The following is a 19,490-nucleotide window of genomic DNA, read 5'->3' as shown; positions in this document are numbered from 1 at the left end:
GCTGGCACCAAGGGGCAGAGGTCAGGGACTCTAACGATCACAATAAGTCCCTGAACCCGGGTGTCCAACAGCTGCTTGTGCTGGCGAGAAGCCATTCCCTGGTGTCCAGCAGGGGCCAGTGCACCACCTGAGATAGACCATATGATTTCTGTTGCCTGGCCCAAAGGAGTCCCGCTCCGCCCAGCTGGAGGGGTGGCTGCTCCACGTGGAGTGAGACTGTTGCAGAGGTTCCCTGCTGCACTGGTTTGCAATGCTGAGTGTCAGCAGCGTCTGTACCTGTTGTGCAGTAGTGGGCTAGCTGACCCACATCCTCCCCTTAACTCTGAATCAAGGGCTGAGAAGCTGAGTGCCCTGGCATGTATCTATCTCTCCAGCATGGCTTCTGGTGCCAGGCTGTGTGCCCTTCCCCACGCTAGGCAGAGCTGCTTTCAGGAGCTGGAATAGGTCTGGCTGGCATGACAGCAGTTGCCATTCACACATGTTGATAGCTCCTGCTTTTTCTCCAGCTGGCACAGGGCAGCTGGGTGTTGAGCTTCAGGGCCTCCACCGTCGGGGCAACACCATCTCCTGCTGTTCCCACCTAGGTGTGCTGCTGGCCACCATGAGTCTGTCTCAGAGCTCAGACTCAGTGCCATGGGTAGCCTGGTGCAGAGCTGGAGTGCTGGGCAGCAATGGCATGGGGAGAGGCATGGGCAAGGGTCCCATGGGCTGATTTGGAGCCAGCTACTAGACCTGGGGTTGGCAACCTTTCAGAAGCGGTGTGCCGAGTCTTCATTTATTCACTTTAATTTAAGGTTTTGCGTGCCAGTAGTACATTTTAACATTTTTTAGAAGGTGTCTCGCTTTAAGTCTATATATTATATAACTAAACTATTGTTGTATGTAAAGTAAACAAGGTTTTCAAAATGTTTAAGAAGCTTCATTTAAAATTAAATTAAAATGCTGATCTTATGCCGCCGGCCCGCTCAGCCCGCTGCCAGCCTGGGGTTCTGTTCACCTAGGTCAGCAGCAGGCTGAGTGGGACCTAAGGCTGGGACCCTGGCTGGCAAGGGGCCGGCAGCCAGAACCCCGGGCCAGCAGCCAGAACCCCAGACTGGCAGTGGGCTGAGCGGGGCTGGTGGGTAGGACCCCAGACCGGCAGTGGGCTGTGCGTGGTCTGGGATCCCGGCCTGCTCACATAGAGTGGCTACATAACTTCTCCCTAGTTCTAGCCCATTCTCTTCCTCTCTCTGCACTAAGATGAGGGTGGGAGTGCACTGAGCACAGGACTGGGGGTGAAGGAGTAGACTAGGGTTTGGGGTGTAGGGCCTGGCCAAGAGCTAGAATGAGGGAGAGGGCTTGGGTTGGGGCAGGAGGTTTGGGTGTGGAGTACTTACCTAGGTAGCTCCCATTTGGTGCAAGGGGTGCAGGTGGGAATGTGGGGGTGTGTGCAGGAGCTCCCATTTAGTGCTCAGGGTGAGGGTGGGAGTGTGGGGGGTGCAAGTCAGGGCATGGGTGTGGGGGGGCTGGGTATGTGTGTGGGGGGCTGGAGTCAGGTCAGAGGGCTGGGGCATGTGAGGGGGTGCAGGAGTCAGGGCATGGGGTGTGGGGGGGCTGGAGTCAGGGCTGGGGTCGTGGGGGGGTGCAGGGGTCAGGGCAGAGGGCTGGGTATATGTGAGGGGGGTGCAGAGGTCAGGGCAAGGGCTGGAAGTGTGTGTGGGGAGGTGCAGGGGTCAGGGCAGAGGGCTGGGGGTGTGGGGTGGGGTCGTGGGGGTGCTCCCACCCCCCTGCCCAGAGTGGCTCCTGAGAGGGGGCTGGAGGGGATATGCCCTGATTCCACCCCCCTTCCCCAAGGCCCCGTCCCCACCTCTTCTCTGCCTCCACCCTGGAGCAGCAAGCGCCCTGCAGCTCAGCTTCTCCCCCTCCCTCGCAAGAGCCATCAGCTGATCAGCGGCAGGGAGGGAGAGGAGGAGGGGCAGGAACCCAGCATGCTGGGGGAAGAGGCAGGGGAGGGGAGAGCTTGCCTGCCCTGCAGCAGGAGTCACAGACCAAGTTTCTTCACCTCGCCCCCACGGGGGGCGGAGAAGAGCGGGCCAGGGTGGACAGGATTTTTAATGGCACACTGCTGCCTGCCGGGGTCCCGGCCACTGGCCCTGCTCAACCTGCTGCCGGCCTGGGTTTGGCAGCGGGCTGAGTGGGGCCGGCAGCTGGGACTCGGCAGGCAGCAGCGTGCCATTAAAAATCGGTTCGCATGCAGTCTTTGGCACGTGTGCAATAGGTTGCCGACCCCTGTCCTAGGCACACATGGACTTGCAGTGTGGGGGCCAGGAGGCAAGCTGCTGAGCCTGTGTTGGTCCAAGCTGCTGAGCCTGTGGCAGTCTCATGCCTGTGTGTGTTTGCTGAGTAACTGAGCCGATGTTCTACTGAGCAGCCCTTGGAGTGAGCTGAGAGGAATAGCATTGGCAGGAGGTAGAGCTTCTCAATGCTGTGTGGGTCACCACAAGCTGCCCAGACACCTGGCAGTGGATGCTTGCTCCTCCACCCCCTCCTTCCTTCCCCCTGCAACTGGGCTGCCCAGAGACCCTGGGTCTGGGCGCTCACCCCGCCTGCAGGCAGGCTGGGGTCGCTGGTTTTCTTATTCCCCTGGACTCTTGTTCCTGACTCTGGCTGGATTTCTGGCACCTATGTGATGGGGCATAAGTTATACTATGTCCCTTATGCAAATTCCTTGAGAAATAGAGCCATGCCCCTAGGGGTGTCTCTGGGCATGGCGGTGCCATCCCCGGCATGAAGGAGATGGGTTGGGGGTACCTGCCTGGCAGCTCTGCCATGGGAATCCTGGAAGGGGGGCTGAACAGGTCCCATTGCCCCTCCAGATGGCAGGGCTTTTGGTGCACCCACCACTGGCCCCAGCTGGGGATCTCTGTGGCACAGCATTTCAGGGGACTTGGGTGGTGCAACAGATCACTCAGTGCCCCCTGCAGGACTTAGCCAGACATGCTGCTTGCTGGGCTGCAGCATCTTGCCCTGCCCTGCAGAGGAGGTGGATTGCAGAGGCGACTCCACAGCTGCACCCTAGCTCCCCGGCCTTTGCTTGCACCAGTTGTGTTCAGGGTGTTGTGAGCTCTTCTTCATGTGTGTGTGTCCCTGCACACACCCCACTGAGACCATGTAGATGCTGAGGCAGCGACTCTCTCTGGGCTGCCTCCCTGCCTGGCCCAAGCCCCAGGGAGCCTTGGGAAGTCCTGGAGGAGATCTGAGCCACTCTCTGTGGGGGTGCCCTTGACAGATAAGCTCTGCTCCCACCTGCCCAGCCTTTGCTGTGCCATCCCCCATCTCTTGGCAAGAAAGCTGGCACCCGCCCCTCAGAAGGGTTAACGAGTGTTGGGATACCCTGGGCAGAGCTGGCCTGGGTGCTGTAGTGCCAGTCCGTGGGGGATGTGGCCATGGTTGGGGCTTTTCAGGCACTTGCTATCCAATTCTCTTCTCAAGGGGTGTGCTGTGTGTCAGCACCCATTGCTGGCATGTCACAAGAGTCAGCTACAGGGTCTGGGTTTGATTGGAGGGCAGAGCTGCCCTCCCAATGGCAAGAACAGCTGGAGCTAGCCCTGCAAAGTAGGAGCTTGCATCAGAATGAGGCAGGAGCCGGCTCCCCGGGCACTGGTGAGGTGGCATCTGCCCAGATGGGAGACGGGCAAGACAGGACAGTCTCTGGTTCAGACTCCCTGAAGCAGAGTGCAAAGGGGTGGAGCTGAGGCAGTTGCACTACTTGTATTTTTTAAGTGTGTGAGAGAATTTGGCTTTCATGGCTCCACTGGTAATCTTCCTCCAATCCAATAAAAGAAAAGGAGTACTTGTGGCACCTTAGAGACTAACAAATTTATTAGAGCATAAGCTTTCGTGAGCTACAGCTCACTTCATCGGATGCATTTGGTGGAAAAAACAGAGGAGAGATTTATATACACACACACAGAGAACATGAAACAATGGGTATGTATGTACATACAGTGTGTATGATAAACCCATTGTTTCATGTTCTCTGTGTGTGTGTATATAAATCTCTCCTCTGTTTTTTCCACCAAATGCATCCGATGAAGTGAGCTGTAGCTCACGAAAGCTTATGCTCTAATAAATTTTAGTCTCTAAGGTGCCACAAGTACTCCTTTTCTTTTTGCGAATACAGACTAACACGGCTGCTACTCTGAATCCAATCCAATAGTTTTCCTTTCAGCATGGCCTATTGCTTTCTCTCCTTGAGCCAGTTGCTTATTGGCTTTCCAATGCTTGTGCTGATCCCCAGCTTCTCTCATTTAATTAATAATTTCCCCTGTGGTACTGTGTCAAATGCTTTACTGGAGTCCAAGTGTATTAGAATCAGTTATTCTTTGAATGCTGGTCCCCAGGTGTATTCCACATGTGGGTACGCATGCACTCACGTACCTCAGATCAGAGATTTGTAGCAAGTATCCATTGGTCCATACATACCACGGTTGTCTCCTCGTGCTCCCAGCTGAGGACATAAAGGCTGGCACAGACCAACGGCTCTACAGTTCCTTCTTATTGCCAAGTGTCCTGAGTCAGAATTCCATGTCCACTACAATCTTACTCTACTTTAATAGCTGTAAATTTATGTTATAAATAGTTTTTAGTAAGGTTAAACTTAGTTTGTCTTTTATTGTTTCTATAGTCAGTATAGTTAGTTCAGTTTTCTCCACTTTGGGAGCTCTTCCCACAGAGAAGGACTATGCCAACAGTCCTGGGGTTTAAGAACTGTCTCCTGCTCCTGTTCCTTCTCTGTCAGCAACAAATCCCAATACTGCCTTGGGAAGGCTCATGTCACCGCCAAGTGCAGCATCTGATGTTCCTTCCCTCCTCATACCCATGAGGGATGAGAGCTCCATCTATGGAAGCCCTCACAGAGCAGGCCAAACGGCTTGTAACGATGCTGGTTCTGGTGGGACCCAACTGAGAGTGCCAGTTCAGGACAAATTGCTTCAAGCAGGGCAGTTACAGCCCAAGGCTGGGGTTTCTGTGCACAGCAAGGGAAACCAAACCAGCCAGACATAAGACTTTTTGGTTTTACCCCACTGGCTAACCACAAGTCACACAAGCAATTCCCTTAGACACTCCAGTTTCCCAGTATCACCACCAATGCCACTCGTTATGGGGACAGATGGTTATGAAAACCAATACCCCAGTAAAAGAAAAAAGGTTCTCTCGATCCCAAAAGACCAAGCCCCAGACCAGGTCAATATACAAATCAGATCTTACCCACAAATCACGCTGTGGCCAATCCTTTAGAATCTAAAATCTAAAGGTTTATTCATAAAAGGAAAGAAATATAGATGAGACCTAGAATTGGTTAAATGGAATCAATTACATACAGTAATGGCAAAGGTCTTGGTTCAGGTTTGCAGCAATGATAGAATAAACTGCAGGTTCAAATCAAGTCTCTGGAGTACATCCACAGTTCAAAGCTTCAGTGTAGCAAAGTTCTTCCAGAGGCATGAAGCAGGACTGAAGACAAGATGGAGGAGCTGCAGCAGCTTTTTATATTCTCTTGCCATGTGGTCTCTGCTTTCTTTGTTCCAAAGACAAGCTGTCCATCACATGGCATGGAAAAACCTTAAAGTTCTGTCCATAGGCATGTCCCTGCATACCTTGCTGAGTCACAAGGCACGTCTGCCTTCTCTCAATGGGTCAGTTGAATATCTGATGGTCCTTAATGGGCCATCAAGCAGGCGAGGCAGAGCTGACACCAACTTGTCTGGGGTGTCACTGAGAAGCATAGCACAAGTTTGAAATACCGACAGTATAGAGCCAATACGTATAACTTTAAATACAAAAATGATACATGCATACAGATAGCGTAATCATAACCAGAAAACCATAACCTTGTCTTAAACATCTTATTTGACCCCCTTTATACAAGATTTGGTGCCACTACAGGACCTTGTTTGCAACAATGTTCTATACGGTCCCAGTTCAAGTCAGTAACGTCACACGGGGCTCTATTCGGATCCAGTCTTGGGAGACTCCCCATACACCAGCCTCAGACTGTGAGCAACACCCCTCTGAGCATGAGCTCCAGAGTAGAGGCCAAAACACTTAGTCTTAAGAAACCCTCTCCCAAGAGTAGGGGACGTGAATATAAGCATAAGGACAGGTCCCTGTCCAGATCTGCTTCTAAGAGAAAGCATCCCTCCCCTTCACGGTCAGATTCAGGTGAGTCCTCATTTGAGGGTCCTAAGGAAGAAGGATCCAATGGTATCGGTCCTGGTTTCGTCCCACAGACCAAAAGATCGGTACTGTCTGGTCTGGAGCGCCATACTGGACCTCGCTCTGTGTGGGATCCTCTTAGCACCAGATCACTGGAAAACCCAGATCTGCTAGTCCCCTCCCTAGGGCTCCCCAAATACCATAAAGGAGTGAAACCTTTATCTCACAGGATATTTTTGCTCTGCCCTATCCACAGTCTCCTCTTCTATGTGGCTCAGTTGTACTTGGAGACATCTCTACCCTCAAAAACCCCACATCAAAGAAAAGAGTTTTCCCCTTCTACGTCCACAAGCTGGAGCCTTCTCCCTCTGCTACAGATGGCACTGCGGGTAGAGCACCACCCTTCCTTTTCATTGAGCAAATCCAGTGCTCCAGACGAGCCTCCCCGTGAGGGAAATGAGCCCAGACAGAACTCATAGGAGGGACACAGGAGGCCTCATTGGATAAGGTAATTGCTCCATCCTCCCCTTGCCTCTCCGACCACAGACAGTACCAGGAGCTGTTACAGAGGGCAGCAAGCGAGCTTTAGATATATCTGGAGGAGGTCCAGGATACACAGCATAGTCTATTGAACATCCTTCAGCCCTCTGGCCTTACTAGGGTGGTCCTCCCAGTGAATGAGACCATTTTGGAACCCACCAGGTCTGTGTGGCACATCCCTGCCTCCTGTGTCCCTACCCCGAAGAGGACTGAAAAATGATATTTCATGCCAGCTAAAAGGGCAGAGATTTATTTACTCATCCAGTGGCCAACTCCTGAGTGTTGCAGGCAGCTACAGGAAGGTTCAGAGCACAGCACCCCAAGACTATCCCAACTGACAAGGGTGCTAAATATCTTGACCTTTTGGGAGGAAAATATTTTCATCAGCTACTCTCCAATTCAGCGTTGCTAACTACCAGGTATTAACCCAGTATGACTTTGTAAATTATTCTAAATTTCTGGAATTCAGAGACAAACTTCCTTAGGAAGACAGGGCTCAGTTCCAAGCCCTCATTGATGAAGGCAGATTGGTGGCTAAGACCTCACTCCAAGAGGCAGTGGAGAGCCATCACCACGGCTGTAGTCATGAGGCATGAACTGTGGCTACATTTTTGGGGGTTCCCCAGGAAGGTTCAGCATATCATTCAGGACTTTCCCTTTGACAAGTCTAACCTCTTCAATGAGAGGTCAGTAGGCTTTCTTAAGGACTCAAAGACAACCCTCTGCTTCGTAGGTATTTACACCTCATCCCCGAAGAGAAGACACCACAAGCAAACTTACAGGCCCATACTTCCCCCCACAGATCTTTCAGCACTAGTGCCCTTATAAGCCACCATGCAAACAAAGAGTTCTGAGACCCTAGTACATGGCTTCTTCCACCTCTACAGCCACTGTCCAGCCCCACCCGCTAGCTAAGGGTTTCTTTGGATGGAATGCTCAAGGACCACACACCAGTACTGATGCCATGCCCAGTGTCCTGTCTCCAACTGAGGGTAGTAACAGAGTTTTAGGGGGAGTGAACTGAGCAAGACAATTTTGGAGAGATCCACCCCGTGTTCTATTTCTTGCTTCTGACAGTCAGACATTTATTTCCCCATAAATAAGGGGTTACATCCCCGACCACCTCGGCTAATAGCCATTAATGGACCTATCCTCCCTGAATTTATCTAGATATCTTTTGAGCCCAGTCATACTTTTGGCTTTTACAACATTCCATAGGTTAATTGTGCAGTGTGTGAAAACGTACTTCCTCTTGTTTGTATTAAACTTGCTGCCTATTCATTTCATTGGGTGACCCTTGGTTTTTAGTATTGTGGGAAAGGATAAATAACACTTCTCTTTTTACTTTTTCCACACCATTCTATCATATCACCCCTTAGTCATCTTCTTTCTAAGCTGAATAGCGCTAATCTTTTTAGTCTCTCCTTGTATGGAAGCTGTTCCGTTACCCTTCTCTGAACCTTTTCCAGTTCCATTACATCTTTTTTGAGATGGGGCAACCAGAACATTATTCCAGGTGTGGGCATGCCATGTTTTTATATAGTGGCTTTATGATATTTTCTGGTTTTCTATACTTTTCCTAATAGTTTCTAGCATTCTGTTAGCCTGTTTGACTGCTGCTGCACTTTGAGCTGAAGTTTTCAGAGAGCTATCTATGATGACTCCCAAGATCTTTCTTGAGTGGTAATAGCTAATTTAGAGCCCATCATTATATATGTGTAGTTCGGATTATTTTTTTCCAGTGTGCATTACTTTGCAATTATCAACACTGAATTTCATCTGCCATTTTCTTACCCAGTTTTGTGAGATCCCTTTGTAACTGTTCATTCAGCTTGACTATCTTGAGTAATTTTGTATCATCTGCAAACTTCACTGTTCGCTCCCTTTTTCTGTTCACTAATGAATATGTTGAGCAGGACAGGTCCAGTATAGATACCTGGGGGACCCCACTGTTTACCTCTGTCCATTGTGAAAACTGACCATTTATTCCTACCCTTTGTTTCCTATTTTTTAACCAGTTACTGATTGATATGAGGACCTTCCCTGTTATCCCATTATTGCTCAGTTTCCTTAAGCGACTTTGGTGAGGGTTTTTGTCAAAGGCTTTCTGAAGATGCACTATATCCACTGGATCACCCTTATTTGCATGCTTATTGACACACACAAAGAATTCTAATAGATTGATGAGGCATGATTTCCCTTTACAAAAGTCATGTTGACTCTTCCCCAACAAATCATGTTCATGTACATGTCTTATAATTCTGTTCTTTACTATCATTTCTACCAATGTGCCAGGTACAGAAATTAGGCTTACTGGCCTATGATTGCCAGGATTGCCTCTGGAATCTTTTTAAAAATCAGCATTACATTAGCTATCTTCTAGTAATTGGTTCAAGTGATAGGCTACATACCACAGTTTGTAGTTCTGTAATTTCATATTTGAGTTCATTTAAAACTCTTGGGTGAATCCCATCTGGTCCTGGTGACTTATTACTGTTTAATTTATCAGTTTGTTCTAAAACCTGTTCTAATGATGGGGACAGTACTTCAGATTTGTCTCCCAAAAAGAATAGTGCTGATGGGGTTATCTCTCCCACATCCTCCACAGTGACACCAAAGGCAAAGAATTTATTTAGCTTTTTTGCAATGGCCTTGTCTTCCTTGAGTGCTCCTTTAACACCTTTGTCATCTAGTGGCCTCACTGTCCTGTTTGGCAGGCTTCCTGCTTTTAGATAGATTCATAGACTACAAGGTCAGAACAGACAATTTAAAATCTAGTCTGACCTCCTGTATAACACAGGCCAGAGAACTGCCCCATAATATTTGTAGAGCAGATTTTTTTTAAAAATCCAATCTTGATTTAAAAATCACAGGTGATGGAGAATCCTCCATGACCCTTAGTACGTTGTCCCAGTGGTTAATTGCTCTCACTGTTAAAAATGCATGCCCTATTTCCAGTCTGAATTTGTCTGGCTTCAAGTTCTTCTGATGCACTTAAAAAAATTCTTACTGTTTTTGTGCCTTTAGCAAATTACTTCTCAGATTTTTTTTTCTTGGCCTGCCTTCTTACATTTAACTTATCGGAGTTTGTGCTCCTTCCTATTCTCCTCACTAGGTTTTAAATTCCAAATTTTAAAGGTTGCCTTTTTACCTGGCCTCCATTACTAGGCTGTTTAGCCATGGTGGCATTCTTTTCGTACTCTTAGTCTTTTAGTCTTTGCCTCTATTATGTTGTTTTAAATAATCCCCATGCTATCTGTATGCATTTAACCCTTGGGACAACTCCTTTTAATTCCCATCCAACAAATGTCCTCATTTTTATGTGGTTCCCCTTTTTAAATTTAAATGTTATCGTGTTTGAGTTTTCTGTTATTATCCCCTCTACAGGGATGTTAAATTTTAATTACATGAGGTCACTATTACTCGTGGGAGAGTTCAGCTATAGTTACCTCTTGGACCAGATCCTGTGTTCCATTTAGGATGAAATGAAGAATTGCCTCTCCCCTTATGGGTTCCAGGACTAGTTGCTCCAAGAAGCAATCATCGATGGTGTCTTGAAATTTTCTCTCTGCAAGTAAAGTTTACCCAGTCAATATGAGGATAGTTGAAATCCCATATTATTTCAATTTTTGCTTTTGTAGGCTTTCTTTCACATGCAATGCCACTCTCCCACCAGCACAACCTACTCTCATTCTTGTATATATTATACCTTGATATTACTATGTCCCATTGTCTATCCTCATTCCACCAAGTTTCTGTCGTGCCTGTTGCATCAGTATCCTTATGTAATGCCAAGTACTGTAGTTCACCCATCTTAGTATTCAGACTTGTAGCATTTCTGTTATATTTTGTATATTTTGTCAATATTCAATTGCTTGCCTTCATGTGTTATATTTAAATGGGACACTGTTTCATCTGGCTGTTCCTCGCTAGCTCCTACCTGTACTTTACAACTTTTTTCCTACCTTCTTTCCTAGGATATAGAATCCCCCCCCACGTTAATAAATTAAATCACTAAGGGATGGCTCTGCCCAAACCATGTACTCCTCTACACCGGTAAGCTTTCCCCCAGCTCTTAGTTTAAAAAAAAATCCTCTACAACCTTTTAATTGTATATGCCAGCAGTTGTTTCTCTCACCTTCCCACCACAAACCCCCTTCCCCGCCTCTTCTCAGAGACCACTCTCACCACCTTCATCAGGAGGTGGGATCTTCCTCTTTCAGAGATAGGTGGAAGAGCAGGTGCCACCCCAACATTAAGGGAAGGAGTTCTACTCCCCATATTTGAGTCCCCCCCAAAATGGAGGATGGAGACCAATTCTTGATCTATGCCACCTACATGTCTTTATTCACAAATCAAAATTTTGCATGGCAACATTGGCATCTGTAATTCCCTCCTGCGGTTCGTGGCCCTCAACATGAAAGATCCTTACATTCATGTGGATTTTCACTAGTCCCACAGAAGGTTTCTCAGATTCATGGTAAGGCAAGAGCACTGCCAGTTCAGAGCACTCCCATTTGAGCTGACAACATCACTTAAGGTCTTCGCAAGAGTCTTCTCAATGGTGGCAGCCCAGATGAGATGCAATGGCTGCACCGTTTTTGTGTATGTGAACAATTGGCTACTAATGGGCAACTCAAGCCAGGCGGCCTGGTTGGCTACCCTGTTCTTGCTCTACCTTCTGGGATCACTGGGGATCTGTGTAAACAAAGAAATTCTCACTTTGACTCTGACTATAGATTTCATAGGAGCGACCCCAGAGACATCCTCAGGAGAAGCCTACCTGCCTATAGACAGAGTTCAGGCTGTGAACCGTCTGATAAACCAAGTCACCCTCTGATCTCTTGCCACAATCAGGATCTGCCTTTCCCTACTAGGCTGCATGGTGACATGTACATGTGTGACATCGTTCGCCAGACTCCACCTTTTTTGCCTGTGGGCCTGGCTTCGGTCTGTTTACACACTGGACAAGGACAACATGAGTGACAGGGTAACAATCCCACCAAAAGTCAGAGCCTCTCTCATATGGTGGATGAAACCAGATCAGCTGTGAGAAGGAGTTCCTTTTCTTCCACCCACTCGCAACTCAACCATAATTATAGATTCATCCCTTATAGGATGAGGAGCCCACCTGGATAATCGTAGTGCACAAGACACATCTCAGAACAGGCTGTGGAGTAGAAGCCCCATTGCCCAGATCCCTAAAACTAGCCTGGCCCCAGCCTGAGGTAATGTGCTGTGGGTGCCAGGCCTGCCAGGGCTCTGCAGATGGGCTAGCTGGCTGCCAGGAGCTGGGCTGCTCCCTTGGTGTTGGGGTGACTGCTCTAGCCTGGCTGTAGTCCCTGGTGGTGCTGAGGTTACTGACTCGTGGGAGAGTGGCAAGTGTTCTCTGAATGCCAGTCAGGGGTAGTCTCCCTACACCAACCCAGCTGCCTTTGACTTTAGTGGTGTCTAGCAAGAGCAGTAAGTGCTTGGTGAAGATCAGGACCCCATGGCTCAGCCAAAGGCCCTGTTGAGCCAAGGAAATGAGTGGTGCCCAACACCTACTGACACTGGGAGTTGCATTAGCCCCAGTGCCTGTGTCCCACTCTCTGCTCCTCTGTGCTGTGCTGGCATCCCACTAACTGAGTGGGTGCAGAGCCACTTGGCCAGCTGAGCTGTGCAGGACTCAGAGGTGGCGGCTCAGGGCCTCTCTCTCCCAACCTGGGACAAGTGAGTGGCAGGAGCAGGTATCCAGGCTATGTTGGCGGTTTGCTGGCAAGTGCAGGCCTGGCAGAATTTTGCATGGACTCAGGGCAAGTTTCATACCCTGCACAGCTGTACACAGCCCTGGGTGTCTGCCCAAGGACAGGCAGAATGGGGCACAGCCCTTTGTGTCATGGATCCAGCCCACACAGCAGCAGTAGCTCAGTGGGCATATGTGTTCTCCCTGAGCATGGTCGGGGTGGTAGCTCCCAATGTACCATAGTGACCTAGCAGCTAGGACCCAAAATGCCGAGCATTCCAGGCAGGGCCCTGATCAGGTGGCTCTTTCTCAGGGCACAGCCCTGCATCCCACCAGGCCAGGCTCCCTGAGGCAAGTGCAAGGGAGTTTGGGTCCCACTGGAATCCTGCAGGGATGCAAGCCTGGCACCCTGCACTGTGTCGCGTCCTTACACTGAGGGCAGTGCCTGGTCAGAGGGTTAAAGGTGATGCACCCAGCAGTAATGCAAGGGGCCTATGATGGGGGAGGCTGGCCTGAAGGGGTATGCGTGATTGAAATAACCTTGGTCTCCTTGTTTCTTCCATAGCTGGCCCGGCCCTGCTCTGCCCAGCCAGCTAGGGGTGGGGGCAGACAGTGAAATCTCATTACTTGAGAGAGGGAGGGATTCTTGTCTGGGCTCTTCTCACCCATTTAACTCCACTGCTTGAGAGGGAGCTATCTCCTCGCATAGGCTCTGGGGGCTCCCACCTCAGTTCTCTGCTCCTCCAAAGAGATGTCCAGCAGCAGTGGGGAGACCAGAGCACAAGGAAAGCACAAACCGGAGCAAAGCCTTGTTGGGCAGGAGACAGGGTGAGTCCTCTCCACCCCACAGAACTGCAAAGCGCCCCTCTTTCTGCCCCCCTGCCCCCGACAGAACAGTCAGGACTAAGACATGCCGTCTGGGCACTGTGCTGGGAGTAGCAGGAGGGCATCTGCTGTGGGACCCTTACTCCCCTAGTCTCCTCTCCTCGCTGCCCTGGCCAATCCTCCCACCCCTTGTGCTGGACCCAGGTGGGCACCATGTCTGACTGACATAGAGTAAGAGCCTTTCTGCCAGGACTTGGCTCTCAGTGCTGGGCTGTGCTGGCCATTGTACTGAGCACGGCAGCAGGGACCAGCGGGAGCTCCGGCCCCTGCCTTGGTCCATGGCGCTGGAGACAGCTCCTCCTGGACCTCAGGGCTGCCCTCGGCTCCTCCCAGAGCATTCGTCCCCTGGCTGCATGTGGTCCTGTGCCACCGTTCTCTGGCTGCCCATCTCGTGCCCTGGGATTGTTTCCAGGAGGGGATGGAGGCTGAGGCTAGCCTGTGCCCCGGTGCCCTGGGAACAATTTAGCCCGGTCTTAGACCTTTCTGTGTTATGGTGCACGGGCACGCAGCTAGCTTCCCTCAAGCCAAGCTCTCAGGGTGTCTGGCCCTGCTCAGACCAGAGCTTCCACAGTTGGTCATGGCATGGCCCATCTCTTAGATGAGTGCCCAGTGCGGGGTCCATGAATAATAGCTCATTGCAGGGAGGTAGCTAATGTTGGTACAGCTGTGAGCAAGGGGCAGCTGACCCCAGCGCACACGTACCCCTCATGTTGCTGCTCCCTTCTTGCAGCCTGCCTTCCTACCATGTGCTGTGCCCATCCCCTAGCTGCCCATTGCCTTCTCATGAGAAAACAGGATCTGTCCTACACCTGTTTGGGGCTAAGGCTGCAGGGCTGTAAAATGGTGGTGTAGACGTGCGGGCATAGGCTGGAGCCTGGGCTCTGGGACCCCGCTGGGGTAGGGTCTCATAGCCTGGGCTCCAGCACAAGTCTGAATGTCTACACTGCAAGTTTTATAGCCCTGCAGCCTGAGTCATCTGGCACAGGCCAGCCGCAGGTACTGTGTCAACAGACCCAGAGCGACCATAAAATGAGTCGGTGGTCAGAGTGAGGCCTGGCTGCATCCTGGGTCTCCCTGTGTCTGCTGTGGTGGGTGGAGGTGTGGGAGCTCCTGAGCCATGCCGCGCTGTCTGGTGCATGGGTGTTCTCAGTGTCGATGGGAGGTGCCAAGTTTAGAAACCAGTGGGGAAGGAATCCTAGCAGAGATTCCCCCCACCCCCCACGCACACCTCTTCTGGGGTCTGGTTGCTGCTGATGGTCTGTGACCTTCCCTGGAGCAAACAGGATGGCTGTGGGGGGATGGCGCTAGGTTCAGTTCCTGGCTCTGCCATGGAGTCACTGCAGTTAGCCAAGTCTCTGCTTCAGTGTCTCCATCTGTTTCATTGGGCTGCTGGGGTGAGGTCAAATGGCCTGTTGGGGAAGCAGCTGAGCGCTGTGCAAGATGCTTCCCAATGTCAGTAACCAGCTGATTGCTGTGCAAAGCTCCACAAAGGTTGCAGGCGTGAACCCAGCCTTGCTGTCTACACCCCTCCAGGCCCCTGCAGCATCCCCTGCCAGACACTCAGAGCAGGAGTTATGTCTGGGCACCTCGAATGCATGGGGGTGGAAAGGCTTCCTGGGTGCTGGGGTGAGTGAAAATCCCCTCCCCCGAAAATGAGAGCCCCAGGGACAGCACAACCTCTGCGCTCCCTGCCCACGTGCTGGGGCTGGGACTGCCCCTTTTCCCAGCTGTGGCTGGAGTGGAGATGAGGCCCCCTAGCTCTCCTGAGGATTTGTGCTGTGTGCCCATGTTTGACGATTGCCCCTGCTGTGCATGCTGGCACTGAGAGCCGCTGGCACCGTGGCTGTCTTTCATGCTGTGTCCATGTGTGCACACCTCCGGCCAGCTGTGTGTGCGGGGGATGAGCCTGTCAGCCACCAGCAGCAGAGGCTAATGAGACCAGACAGGGCCCTTGGGTGCGGGAAGCAGGCGTTTAGGTGTGTGTAGCTTGTCATGTCCTGGACACGGCTCCCAGAAGGTGTCTGGGGTCCAGAGCAGGACAGGGCATTTCACACCCAGCTTATTGACATGGCAGGCTGTGAATGTGAACCCCGGAGTGAGTCCCCTCAAGTTCCCCAGCATGAGGGGGCTGGGCTCCGGATTAGCATGCCACTTGGGAAGCAGCGTAGACAGGCAGGACTTGGGGATAGGGGGTGGCCTGCCCTTGGTGGAGGGGTGGCAGCCAGGTGCCAGAGCGCTCTGCAGCTGGTAGAAGCTGGAGTGTAACAAGCCCTGTGGCCCACAAGCTGTGGTGGATGGGGCATGGGGGAGCCAGCACGCTGTGGGGTCTGCTCAAGTGTGTCAGCCCCAAGGCCATGCATGCGTGGGTACGGGGCAAGGGAGTTGTGCGTTGTGGAAGGATGGGGGCGTGGGGCATTGTGGAAGGATGGTGCAGGGTGTTGGGGGGAGGGATGGGGAAGGGAGCATGGGGTGATGTTGAAGAGGGATTGGGTGCTGGGGGTATTGGGGGTGTTGTGGAGGGATAGGGGCACGGTGATATTGAAGGGGGTGAGGGGTATTGGGGAGTCATAGGCTTGGGGTGTTGAGGGAGGGAAGGGGTGCTGGGGATGTTGGGGTGTTGTGGAGCGATGGGGCAGAGGGCACAGGGTGGAGTTGGTGTGGGGGGATAGGGGTATTATGGGGGAATATGGGGGGGTGGGGGACTCAGGGTGGTGTTGGAGGATGGGGGGTGGATGGGGCAGAGGTCTCAGGGTAGTGTTGAAGGGGGATGGCGGTATTGTGGGAGGATGGGGTGAGGGGCATTGTGGGGGATGGGGTGGGGGGCTCTGGGTGGTGTTAAAGGGGGTTGGTGGTATTGTGGAAGGATGGAGTGGGGGCACTGGGGCAAGAAGCTCGGTGGTGGTGTGGGGGGATTGGGGCACTGAGGAGAGTCAAGTGGTTGGATTGTGTTTGCTGCTCCTTGGGTGGGAGCACTGCTCTCCTGGGGCTGGAGCTGGGGGGCACTCCCAGGCCTCTGCTCCTCTCACAGGAGGCCTCTGCTCCTCAGCCCCCTCAGCAGGGAGGTCTTGGTGCCAGGGGCAGAAGGGTCCGGGGGGGAGTCCCAGCTCCCAAGATGTGCTGAGACAGGTTTGGTGTTGGCTTCCCGCCCCCGCAAGAGTTGCCGCTGCTTCCTATCAGCAGGGTTCTGGGGATATAGACAGCCCTGCTGCCCTCTGCTCCTGGGGAGAGATCCATCGACCTGGCCTTGCTTCCTCAGCACTGTCCTCTGGGCCCTCCACAGCCTCCTTGGGTCCTGAATCCCAGCAGGGGCTGTGAACCAGGACACTGGCTTGGACTGCCCTAATGGGCCTCTGGCGCAGCCCCTCTGCCCTAGCAGGTTCCCTAGGCTCTGTGGTGTAGGAGCTCCTCTCATGCAGAGGCGGAGGGTGTTTGAGAGCTGGGGTTGGCAGCTTAGAGGCTGTATCCCCACTCCCAGATGAAGGGGGCTGCAGTGTGTATCTCCGCCCCTTACCCTCCTATATGCTTCTGCCTCAGGGACTCTCCCAGCTCTGCAGAGAGTGGCTGACTCCACCCACTGCGAATCCAGGCCCTTGCGGAGCTGGACTGAGATCCTGGAGCCACTGAGCCCCAGCCCAACTGCTGTGCGGCTGCCCAGCACCTGCCGGTGAGGGTGGGGTGTGAGTGGTGCAGAGCTGCCTGAGTTCTCGGTGCTTGTGTTCAATGGAGGGGCTGTTAGAAATGCCAGCCTGGGGGCTGTATGTGAGGGATCCCTCTCCTCCACCATGCACCTGACCCAGAGCTCTCCCCGCCCAGTACCACCCCACCCCCCGTGGCTGTGCTGCTCCAGCCTGCCTGCAGAGTTCAGAACCAGATCCCCTGGCTAGAGAGGGAGCAGAGCTGTGAGCCAGCACTGTGTGTGGGGCTTTCTGGGACAGTGGGAGCTCCCAGCCACAGCTCCATTAGCTTCTCCCCAGGCCCTCACTGGGACCAGCTGGCTTGAGCTGTGTGCGGTTACTCTGCAGGATGTGCTGCTTCTTCTCTCAGCTGGGTGGCCGGGCATATGCTGGGCAAGCCAGCACTGGCTCCTGTGCCTGCAGCCCCAGGCTGCCTGCATCCAGCACAGGCTTGGTTCATGTCTTGTTAGCTGTGCAAGCCTGTGGCACCTCTGCATGGGCATTTAATGCAGCTCGCTGCATGCCTGGGTGTGCCATCAAAGTGCATGGAGAGACAGGCTGCTGGACCTGCTGTGGAGAAGGCTGTTCCTGCTCTGCATAACTCTACATGCAACCTCCTAGGACTGGCCAGTGCAGCAGGGTTCCCATTCACCTTGTGCCCCTGCTCCTGCTTGCTCTGCAGAGCCATGCTCTGTTAACTTGGCTGGCGCCTGCCTGGGTGCTGCTCGTGCAGTGGGCTCCCTTTGAACAGCTCCGGCATTGCCCACTGATACCCCTGCTGCTTGGAGGCAAACCTAAATCTCGTCTGATGGCAGCACCTAGCCAGATGTTGAGGCTGCTATCAGGGAGCGATGGCCTGGCCCCCTGTGCAGGGGCAGAAGGAATGTCAGTCCCCTCTGTTAGGACAGGACTTGGGCAGTGGTCCTGGGTGGAGAGGTCTGTCCTGCTGACAGATACCAGGGGCAGTGGGGACAGGCTGAGGTGGCCATTCCAGGCCCCACACAAGGACAAAGAGACTCTTGGACCGAGTAGAGTTTAAAAAAAAAATAGGCATTTTTTATTCCAGTGTAACTAGAGAATTTATGGTGCAAGAAAGTGAGAGATGGTTTTAGTCCCAATCCTGGATACACTGTTGGGTTGTTACCTAAACAGCCTAGCAGCAGGTCTGCCCTGCTAAAGGAGAGAGCACCCAGGGAGGAGATGGTGTGTGTAGGAACTGCTCCTTCTCTGTTACCGGGGGAGCATGGAGCAGTGCAGGGTTGGGTCATTAGTATCAAACTATGTGCAATCATCATCTATTACATTCCTGAACTCAACTACTTACAGCTGCTTGTGTGTAGCAGAGGAGGGGAGTAATTGCATTGTTTACTTTGCTGAATGGCTTTGTCTAGTGAAGATCTGAGTGAAATTCCCATCCTCATTAGGACCACACACAAACTAGGCTGCACTTGCCTAAATGTAGGGCAAGCTGGTTGACGGAGCTGGCAGTGGGTTAGTTGTACATAGTAGGCAGCATCAGCCTGTGCCAGGAGATGTCCTCCTTACCCCTGTGCTCTGGGGGATGGAGCATGCCACTCTCCTTCTTTAGGCCTATAGGGCATATAGCCCGTACTGGCTTGTTTACTGCTGCTACTGTCCTGAGCTAGCAGAATTCTAATGTAGTAATGCAGGTGCCCCAGTGCTGTTAGAGACTACAGGCTGGAGGGGAGCTCTCACAAGAAAGAAGCCCAGTACAATGGGCTGGCCATGTGGCTTTGTAATTAAAGCAAACAACTCACTAAGCTAGGTCAAGCAAAAATCTAGCTGACAGTCTCCAGCACTTACGGTGCTCTCTGCACATGCCCAGAGGGCAAGTGGTCAAATCGGGCTCAGCCTTGCCCAGGAGAGTGCTGAACCCTGCAGTGCACTATTCAAGAAAGTCCAGGGCTGGCTGGAAGTGGAGGGCTCAGCCATGCATGTTTCCCTGTGCCCAGTGTTGGACACATGAATGGGGGGGAGTGGGAGAGGGAGGAGGCAGAAGGATTGCCCAGTCTTGTGCCATTGCTAGGGTGTTCTAGAAAGACAAATCCGTAAGGATGTTAATTAGGCAATGTGCATCATCCTGAAGGTCAAAACTGCAGTCCTAGCCAGACTGGCTGCTCAGGAGAGCTAGGAGCTACCCAGTGGGCTTCTCTTGAATCAGCCACTGGACAGCACTTGGAGGAAATTGTCCCTGTTCCATTGCCAACAATCTAAAGTGAGGAGAACCCTCTGCTACACCGTATTGTCTGGATGGTGCAGGACAGGATGCAGTCACTTGTGATCCTTCAAAGAGCATTTGATCTCATAAAAGCTAGATTTGTTTTTGGGATGACCTGCCTACCTTTTACCACAACAAAGAGGAGAGGCCGAGGCCATCAGACTGCAATCTTGGGGGCTATTCTGATCTCCTCTCCCTCCTGGGTTGTTTTACAATGTGACAGTGGAGC

The 19,490-nt window shown here is 52.1% G+C and overlaps 1 protein-coding gene across 6 annotated transcripts in view; it reads left to right on the top strand.

Annotated features, from left to right (window-relative positions):
* RNF123 (ring finger protein 123) overlaps positions 1-19,490 on the top strand; it is a 145,889-nt gene that overhangs the window by 95,295 nt on the left and 31,104 nt on the right. The window lies entirely within an intron of this gene.

Source organism: Dermochelys coriacea, chromosome 7 (genome assembly GCF_009764565.3).
Source record: "Dermochelys coriacea isolate rDerCor1 chromosome 7, rDerCor1.pri.v4, whole genome shotgun sequence".
NCBI classification, from domain to species: Eukaryota; Metazoa; Chordata; order Testudines; family Dermochelyidae; genus Dermochelys; species Dermochelys coriacea.
The sequence above is the reverse complement of the archived record's forward strand: the minus strand, read 5'-3'. Positions and strand labels throughout refer to the sequence as shown.